This window comes from Miniopterus schreibersii (assembly GCF_964146895.1).
Source record: "Miniopterus schreibersii genome assembly, chromosome: 19".
In the NCBI taxonomy this organism is placed as follows: Eukaryota; Metazoa; Chordata; class Mammalia; order Chiroptera; family Miniopteridae; genus Miniopterus; species Miniopterus schreibersii.
In genome coordinates, this window is record NC_138119.1 from 35867810 (window position 1) to 35878231 (window position 10422).

The following is a 10422-nucleotide window of genomic DNA, read 5'->3' on the forward strand; positions in this document are numbered from 1 at the left end:
GAAAAATTATAGTCCAATCTCACTGATGAATATTTGTGAAGAAAACCTTAAAATAATATTAGCAAGACAAATATAGCAGAAAATAAAAAATATATAACCTCATGCTCACTTTAGTTTTTTTCTGGAATATAAGGGTAGAATTTACATTAGAAAATCTCTAACTATAAATCACCATATTAATAGATTAGAGGAAAAAAACATATAATCATCTCAATATTTCGAAAAAAGACTGATTTTTAAAAAGGAAAAGAAACGCTTTTAGTAAGCCAGGAGAGGGGATCTTCTGAACTGAAAAGCAGCGCCTGGCGAACACTCTGCAGATGTCGTCCTTCGTGGCGGACTGTCCGCAGTCGCGCCTCTCCGACCGGGTCACTCGCGGTGTGGACTGGCTGTGGCAGCATGGCCATCACACTCCCACCTCCGTCCAGGAGCGGCGCTGACCGGCCACCCGCCTGCACCACCCGCTGCACCCGCACTGTCCCCGGAGGCTGCGCGTCCCTCAGGCTGCTCCCAGCCAATGACTGACAACGTCTGAGACAGAGCCCGAGTCCGCCCTACGGGGTGGGACTCCTCTAATCGATGGCTTCGTCTCAAGGGTTCCCCATTGGCCTAAAAGACACTGTCTCCAGGCGGTGCTACAGTCCAAAATCCTCCCTCCCTCCTCCCTCCCTCTTCCCTGCCTCTTCCCTGCCTCCCTGCCTCTTCCCTGCCTCCCTCCTTCTTCCCTCCCTTCTTCTCTCCCTCTTCCCTCCCTCCCTCTTCCCTCCCTCTTCCCTCCCCCCTCCCTCCCTCCTCCCTCCCTCCTCCCTCCCTCCCTCTTCCCTCCCTCCCTCTTCCCTCCCTCCTCCCTCCCTCCTTCTTCCCTCCCTCCTTCTTCCCTCCCTCCTTCTTCCCTCCCTCCTTCCTCCCTCCCTCCCTCCCTCCCTCCCTCCTTCTTCCCTCCCTCCCTCCCTCCCTCTTCCCTCCCCCCTCCCTCCTTCTTCCCTCCCTCCCTCCCTCCCTCCCTCTTCCCTCCCTCCCTCCCTCCTTCTTCCCTCCCTCCCTCCCTCCCTCTTCCCTCCCCCCTCCCTCCCTCCCTCCCTCCCTCTTCCCTCCCCCCTCCCTCCCTCCCTCCCTCCCTCCCTCTTCCCTCCCTCCTTCTTCCCTCCCTCCTTCTTCCCTCCCTCCTTCTTCCCTCTCTCCTTCCTCCCTCCCTCCCTCCCTCCTTCTTCCCTCCCTCCTTCTTCCCTCCCTCCTCCCTCCCTCCCTCCCTCCCTCCTTCTTCCCTCCCTCCCTCCCTCCCTCCCTCCCTCCCTCCCTCCCTCCCTCCTTCTTCCCTCCCTCCCTCCCTCCCTCCCTCCTTCTTCCCTCCCTCCTTCTTCCCTCCCTCCTCCCTCCCTCCCTCCCTCCCTCCCTCCCTCCTTCTTCCCTCCCTCCCTCCCTCCCTCCCTCCTTCTTCCCTCCCTCCCTCCCTCCTCCCTCCCTCCCTCCCTCCCTCCCTCCCTCCTTCTTCCCTCCCTCCTTCTTCCCTCCCTCCTTCTTCCCTCCCTCCTTCTTCCCTCCCTCCCTCCCTCCCTCCTTCTTCCCTCCCTCCCTCCCTCCCTCCCTCCTTCTTCCCTCCCTCCCTCCCTCCCTCCCTCTTCCCTCCCCCCTCCCTCCCTCCCTCCCTCCCTCCCTCCTTCTTCCCTCCCTCCCTCCTTCTTCCCTCCCTCCTTCTTCCCTCCCTCCCTCCCTCCTTCTTCCCTCCCTCCTTCTTCCCTCCCTCCTCCCTCTTTCCTCCTTCCCTCCCTCTCCCCTTCCTCCCCCCTCCCCCCTCCCTCCCTCCCTCCCTCCCTCCCTCCTTCTTCTCTCCCTCCTTCTTCCCTCCCTCCTCCCTCTTTCCTCCCTCCCTCTCTCTCCCCTCCCTCTCCCCTTCCTCCCCCCTCCCCCCTCCCTCCTCCCTCCCTCCCTCCCTCCCTCCCTCCCCCTTTCCTTTCCTAGGGGCCTGCTGCGCCCATTGGGAAGCTCTCCTCGCCCCCTTTGTTCCCGCTGCCCCTCGGGGTGTCTCCCAGGGCAGCTCCTGAGTGCCCCCCTCTACGCGCCCTCTCCTGGAGAGTCTGGGCTGCAGCCTGCGCTGCTCTGGCGGTGGCAGTGCCTCTCTGGTCCTTGACTTAGGCTGTAGACACACGAGACTAGTTTCCTCCTGAGCTCACTGTGCTTCTCCCCTTCCACTCTCCTGCTTGAGCTGCCGCCTCCATATCCACAAATCTAATCCATCCAGGAGCCCCAGCTCGCGAAAGCAGATTCCTCCTAACCCCGCTCAGGAGGAGCAGTCGCCACCTCTACTAGAACTCAGCGGCCTCTGCGGGGTCACAGTGCCGGCACAACGCATCCCAGTAGCTTATCTGTGCGTGAGTCTCCTGCCAGACGATTCATTCTTGAAATATTGGCCTTGGCCAGATAATTAATTCCTGAAAACCGCTCGTGGCAGTAAATGTTAGAATGAAAGCAAGATCGAAGCCTAATCCATCTGCTTATGTCTTGTAAATATGAACAAAAACACCCTAATACAAACCATCTCCACCTGCTCCACAGGGGCAGCGGACAGAGGCCATGGCCCACCCTGCAGAGCTGCCTTCGCGGCCAGGTCACTTTCGCTTGCCCTCCTCGGGAAGGAGCCCGCACAGCTCCTCTTTGGAAAACTGGTTCCAACATGGACTCAGGTAGCGCTCGGGAAGCTCTTCCTACGCCCAGCTTAGGCCCCTCTGGCTGGACCTCAGCGTCCGCTCTTCTCTTTGGGGAACTGGGGCAGACGAATGTGCCTGGCAGACCCTTTCACAGAGGGAGAGCCACCATTCGGGTTACGACCAACCCAAGAGCACTGATTTTGTCAACACTTGGATGCTTTTGAAAATGTTAACAATCTGGTGGGGGTCCTGAACCACCCCCAGGGAAGGGCCTGCTTCTCCTGGCTGGGTTTGCAGCTCTCCCACGTGTCATGCTGGTTTAGGCTGAGAGCCACTTCCTCAGAGCAGGAGCGAGATGGGGATGGGCATCTGGAAAAATTCCAGAGATCACAGGTCACCACTTCCCCTTCCTGCCCTATTGAAATTTGAGGCCCAGGCTTGGCCAATGCCCCACTGGCCTGGCCAGGGCCTTGCCTGCCCCCAGGTTGGCCCTTGGGTGTGTGAGGCTATGAATCCTCCCCAAGCTCATTTAGAGGACCCCCTAAGAAAGCCTGGGGAAACCTGCGGGCCGAGGCCCCAATTCATGCACCAGCAAGTGCAAACAGACAGACGTGTGGGCATTAGGGCATGCTGGCAGGAGCGAAGACAAATTCAGCTTTTGGCTTTGCAATGCTGACAAGGAGCATGCCAGCAAACTCACTTTTCCTTAGAAGCAACTTGTTATTGCCAAATGTCCTGCTCATCTGATAAGAGGAGATCCTGTTTGTATTCTGCAGCTCACTGGATTACTATGGCTACCAGCTGAACTGAATCCATCCCAGGTGCAAGGAGAGGGGTGCAGGGAGAGAGGGTGCAGGGAGACAGGAGCACAGAATGAAACTGATATTCCTTAGCTCCAAAGCCTCTGGTAGATGTTGAATAAATGATAGATAAACACACAGCACGAACACCGACACTACCCTGTTTATTCAAGGAGCTGACCTTACCCTTTATTTCTTTGCCACTGTATTTACTGGGTTTTAAAGAATAATGAACTTGGAATTTTAAAGGCTTGAGCGTAAACCCAGGTCCCGAGTTTATAGCTGGGTCTCATTTTCCATGGCTTTAAAATGAGAATATCACCAGCAGAAGGTCTCTGCAGCTAATAGTAACCCTAAATTGCTCTATGGACAGGAAATAATATGAATTGCGAAGGAGGCTGTGGGTACCACGGGCCTCCCACGCTGCACTGATCCAGGGGAGACCATTGATGCTGTAGTCCACTTGAATGGTGTCCTTTGGATCATGCAAAGCAGTGGCTCTGGATACTATTAAATAATATTTGTACAAAAAATATCTACTATTTATTGACAAACTAAGACAATTTTCTCATATCCATACAACAGTTTTGCAAGAAAGAATTATCTCCATTTTCTAGATGGAAAATCAGGGGCTCCGAAAAATTTAAAAAACTCCCCCTCTACCCCCCAAAAAATAACAGTCAATAGTTGAGGATAAGAAAATAAGAGTTTGCAATCTGTTTGCCCGATTCTAAAACTTGGGCTTTCCCCACTATTCTATTGATGTCAAATACCTTAGTAGTAAAAAGGTGTTTCTTCTCCCATTCAACAGGTGCTTATGGCATACCAATAATACAAATAGATCGGAGGCAGGGAAGCAAGCAAGGGACTGACGAATTTCAGGGGGAAGGGGTGGGGTGGGAAGAGATCAGCCAAAGAACTTACAGGCATATGTGAGTAACCCAGGGGCAGAATAGTGCGGAAAGGCCTGGGAGGGGGAGAGGGTGGAGGACGTCATGGGGGAAAAAGAGGGACATCTGTAATAACTTTCAACAATTTTCAAATTAAAAAAAAAAAAGACAGCACCAGTTTTTCAAACAATCCAATTAAAAAGTGGGCAGAAGATCTGAACAGACGCTTCTCCAAAGATGGCCAATAGATGTATGAAAAGCTGCTCAGCATCTCTAATCAGCAGAGAAATGCAAATCAAACCCAGGATGAGCTCAGCCAGCTTGGCTCAGCGGTTGAGCTTCGACCTAGGATCCAGGAGATCCCAGTTCGATTCCCAGTCGGGGCACAGGCCCGGGTTGAGGGCTCGATCCCCAGTCGGGGGCGTGCAGGAGGCAGCCGATCAATGACTCTCTCATTATTGATGTTTCTTTCTCTCTCTCCCTCTCCCTTCCTCTCTCTGAAATCAATAATGATATATTTTAAAAATCAAACCAACAAACCAAAAACCACACCTGTCAGAATGGCCATCGTCAACAAATCAAGAAACAAGTGTCAGAGAGGACTTGGAGAAAGGCCAGTTACCTTTAAAGTGTTTTGGCGTGAACTCTACTAATAGGGGAAGAAAACTGACCAAACGGAATATTTTCTTTGGGGGAATATAGATGTTAGGTGAAGAAAGAGAGAATAATAATAATAGTCAACTATTGAACACACGCTGTAGCAGGCCGAGGACACAGGTGGAAGGGCAGCAAGCCCTGCACAGGTCACGGTTAGAGGAAAGGAAAACATTAAGGCGACTAGGACAAGGGCTAATACATTTGGGCCTAATATGTGACAGGCATTGTTCTGCGTGTTTTATATCATTTAACCTCACACCAACCCTGTGGGGTAGATGCTACTTGTGACTCTATTTTACAGACAGAGAAGCTGAAGCACAAAAGGCGCTGGCCCCGGCTGACACAGCTGGTCAGTGTGACAAGCTGGGATTACAGTCCAGGGAGTGTGGCTCCGGAGTCCACGGACTTACCCACTAGCGATACTAACGGTGACCGTGTCAATCGTTATTTCATGGCTGCTGTGGCAAATGCCATAAAGTAAAGGTAGAGTGTTAGAGCATATAATATTGTATTTATTTTTACTCAAAGGGCATTAATCTCTCAGTCTTTATTCAAATCTACATATGTGTTTATAGAGAGAAAGAAGTCTAGGAGTAGTATGTATGTGTCTGTGTTTGCATGTATGTACTTATTTTTTTAAATCAAATTCTTAACTACTATTATCTCTGGGTGGTAGGATTTCAAGCAACTTTTAAATCTTTATTATTTATAATTTTATAATTTTTTGTCATACCTAATTTTTAAAAACAAGAATAATGTGTTAATTTTACCATTCTGAAAATGATAAAGCTATTTTCAATATGGAAAAAAATGCCCCATGTGCTATAAAAACTAGGTTTTGATTTAGAAATATCTTTTTGTGGGGCTGAGGGAGGAAAAATGGCTCATATCCAAAGGGAATAAAATTCATAAAGAATCTTTCCATGATTACCTCTGGGGTAAAAATATATAAAACTGAGACCTATATCCACTAAATTTCTCAGTTAAACACTGAATGAGGATTCTTTGGCTTCAGAAGAGCTGACACTATATTCAAAGTTTTGATCATTTAAAAGTAAGCCTCCAGCATTTAAATAAAGATTTGCCGGATTTAAATAAGGTAAGCCCCAGGAAGAGCCCACTCGGCACGGGAAGTGTCCTCTACTGTGGAAAGAGCAAAGCTTCCAAATCACTCAGAGCTGGGTCCAAACCCAGACTCTCCCACTTCCTACTTAAACGACTTCTCCCAGTTTTTAACTTAAAGAAGACTAAGGTGTGTGTGTCTCATACGTTCTTATTTACGCAGCCGATTCTGAAGTACTGTTATCTCTGCGTGGTAGGGTGTCCGGTGATGTTTAAAGAGCATTCTTATTAAGGTGCCTTTCACTTGCACTTGACTTGTAAGCATTAAGACAACCTGCATCTGCGCCCCCCCCGACCCTCGCCTGCTCTTCTCAGGGCTGGGCTGGGGGTGAGGGATGAACAAGCAGGGGCGATGGGACAGTCAGGGACTCAGGGAACAGGTCTTGAGACAAAGAAAGAGACGTCTGGAACTTCCATCCTGCAGCAGACATTTATTCATTTTCAGACTATTTTCCCCTGGCAAGTTTTAAATACTTTCTACTGTACCTGATAGGAAACAGAGGTGCATTTCCCCTGCTGATCCCCTGTCCCTGTTTACCAGGCGCGGTGAAAAGCGTCTATTGCGTGTCGGAGGCAGAGGTTGTCTTCCGAGAAGAAAAATACAAAATGCTCTTGCTCCCCAAGGGCTGGAATCAAGGAGTCAGCCCGTGTCGCTATCATATCTGGAGAATGGACCTATGCACTTAATAAACCTAATGACCCAATAAACCTCAGTTCTGAATTTTTTACCCGAATTTTCCCTCCAAATTTGCCCAGTCTTTTTTTTTTTTTTTAATTTATTTTTAATTTATTTTTTTATATATCTTTATTGATTTCAGAGAGAGGAAAGGAGAGTGAGAGAGAGATAGAAACACCCATGATGAGAGAGTCACTGGGGATCGAGCTCTCAACCCGGGCGTGTGCCCTGACCGGGGAATTGAACCTCGATCTCCTGGATCCCAGGTAGATGCTCAACCGCTGAGCCACGCCAGCCGGGCTGCCCAGTCTTAATAATGATTGATGAGTTCTTTTCTGGAAAGGCAAAACTTTGATCAAGCCAGAATGCTAATTACTGTCTGAGCTTTTTTGAGACATGAAACACCCACAAAAAAGGGTACATGTCAAGAATGTACAGCTTGGTGAATCTTCACCAACTAGACGCACCCATGGAAGCAGCCAGCACTCAGAGGAACAGCCGGGTCAGCACCACCCCCAGAAACTTCCCTCAGGACCTCCTCCAGCCACTGACGGACCCTCCCCTCAAGGGCGGCCCCTCCCCTGATTTCTAACAGCACCGACTATCTGTAGACCCTTCCAGTGTGTCCCCTCTGGGGGGCTGCTTTCTTTCAGCACCGTGTCTGTGAGACTCATCCATAAACTGCTTAGTCACTGCTCCTAGCAGCCCACGGAGAGTGTAAGAATTTTTTATCAGATATTCGTTTTCAACACAAGAAGCTAAAAATACTTACTCACTGACGTTAAGGCTTTCTTTTTTCAATTTCCTAACTCCCCCAAATGGATTTTCCTAAGAGTTCAGCAGGAAAACTTTTTGCTATGGAAGAAAGATGTTGGGTTCCCGTTAATTGGGGTTTGTTTAGATTTTGCACAATGGGAGGTGTTACAGGGGAAGTGTGATGCCGCCTGGGGAGGCAGCCACTGTTTATCTCCCAAATTTGCCAGTCCCTGTAACTGACTTCCTGTGCGAGTCCCAGGTTCTTGAAGACAGGAAGAGACAAGAGACCTGCTGTCTCACTGCTCCTGTCCTGGTGCCCAAACCAAAGCTGGGGGCAGCCCCAACCGCGACAGCGTTGCCACGGGCCTCTGGCGCCCGTTCTCCTGAGCACCACCGCCCTCCGGCTGCTCTGCGGGGGCGGGCGGGCCTGGCCCCCTTCTTGTCATCAGTAGGTCCATGCCACCCAGCCACCTCTCGGGTCTGCGAGGGTTTCTCCATCCCTTCTCCGCACAGGGGGACCCTAGCGGTAGCGTGAATGAGGCAGGGGTCCAGGCCTCGACACAACCCTTTGTCTGTGATTCTGTCTTTCTGTCGGAGATACTTGGAGACCAGGTATCCCCTAAGGAGAGGAAGATAAGATGCAGGGAGCCCTAGTGAGGACATGAGTTTCTCCGGCAGTGGAAAGCGATGCGGGTTCCAGGGGGTGGGCTGCTAGGCCGCCAGGGTCCTCGGACGGGACAGGACGATGAGGCTGGACGGTGAGGTCAGCCGTGTGCCGGGATGGGAGCAGCCAAAACTCTGCGGCTTCCCGTGTTTCTCTTGACAAGGTGTTTTCATGGTCACATTGGGAATCTCAGCTTTTGTCATTCTTCGAAATACTGGTCGGTTCCCATTTCTGAGGAATGGTTGTGCCTCTGGGTGCCGAGGTGAGGCAACTTAGGGGACCGGGCGATGGCCAGGTCTCACTCAGCGTGGGGCAGGGATGAGCCTCTGGGTCGTTGTTAACCTGGTTCCAAAAGAAAGAGTTAAGGAATGGCATAGGAGATGAGGTGGTTGCTGACATTTTTACTTATCCGACAGTCTTTCTAGAAATCCCACAGCCTGAATCTCCAACTATGGCATTTTTTGGAAACTGAGGCAGCCCAGAGAGGAGAGCTTTCAGAGGAGAAGCATCTGAAAGCTCATCACAGCTGCTGCCAACTGTGCCTGAACACACAGCCCAGGGTGCCGGTCCGCGAACGCCCACCTCCTGCAGCCTGGTGCCCACATCACATGCACTCTCTACAGAAGCATCCATGGCTCCCCAGAGGCCCTCAGAGGCGTGTGCGGTGGCTGAGCTTTTTCATTTGGCCAGAGGGGGTCCCGGAAGCCTGCACGGTGACATGGGAAGAGGTGGGCTTTGAAGTCAGACTCCGGCCTTGGGTCTCAGAAGTGGCTCTAGTACTTTCTAGTTCTGTCCTGGGCAGGCAGCTTACCTTGTTTAAGCATCCGTTTTACCCCTGTTAATATACTTTTATATTTATGCTTCTTGTAATGTTTTCAATAAAATTTTATAATTTTGGGCTATAAAGGCATCGCATATTTTTTGTTAGATTTATCCCTAGGTATCTGAAATTTTTATAAAAACATCACATTTTCTAAATTCTTTGTGTTGACACTTAGGATTGCAACTTAATTTTGTATATTACTTATTGAGTCCCATTTTAAAGTTTTTTAAATTAGTTCTAATAATTTACCTGTAGGTTCATTGAGGTTTCTACTCAATCATGTCATTTGCAAATAGACTATTGTATTTCTCACTCTCCAATCCATCTATCTTTTCTTTCCTTTATTCCTTCTGCCTTGTCTAAGACAACTGTACACAGAGGTAGAAATAGTGGGGTTCTGCTTTGTTCCTGATCTTGAAGGGAAGTTCCCGGTGTTTCACTATTAAGTCAGGTGCTTATTAGAGGTTTTCTTTCTAGACACCATTTTCCACATTATCGAGGTTCCCAATCATTCTAGTATTTTTGGAACAGATGTTGAATATCACTGAACATTCTTTGTACATTGAGAAGATTACATTTTTTCCTTCTCTAATCAGTTAACATGGACAATTATGGAACTGATTTTCTAACGTTGAACCTATTTTGCATTCCCAGGATAAATCAGTCAGGGTGCAACCTCTTCATTGTTTACAAAGGTCACAGAGGGAAAAGTAAACTAAGAGAAGTTGAGTCACTTCCCCAGGGCCACAGAGCCCAAGTATTTGTAAAAAGCAGATTATGGAAACCTTGAAGTTCTGAGTGATGTAGACTAGAAGTGGATCCAGCCTAAAAGGTCCTCAGATATCGCCAGCCACCACTGCATTTAGAGAGAACCACTCTGCCCCTTGGGTGATGGCACCTGGGACTGACCTTGCCTGGCAGCACAGCTGTCTGGGACTCGAGGTTACATTTAGGGTCATGCGGGTCCCCATCAGCTTTTACGTCAATCCTGAGGGAGGCCGCTGAACTTCTGGGTGAGACAACTCCGTCTTATCAGGAGCCAGGATCCTGGGCTTATTTAAGGATTACAATACTAGCCTCGATATGATCTCTTCCAGATGAGTGACTATGCAGTTGCTGCCTTTCTGTTCTTTGTCGTCAGAATCTGTTGTTTGGTATCACAGCTGGAGTTTAATCTAGTTCAGTCAATGGCCCACTTTGATAAGCAAAATATTTGGATTCCAAATGCTGTTCTGAAGCATGTACGGAATTTTTTACTATGCAAGCTTATACGTCCACTAGAATTCCCCTCTCTGAATTGAATGGGTTCCTGGCAATGTGGCCTCCAGCACACAGAGTAATGAAACAAGCGAAGTGCTTTTCTACAAATGAGCCAGCTGACCAGCCCTG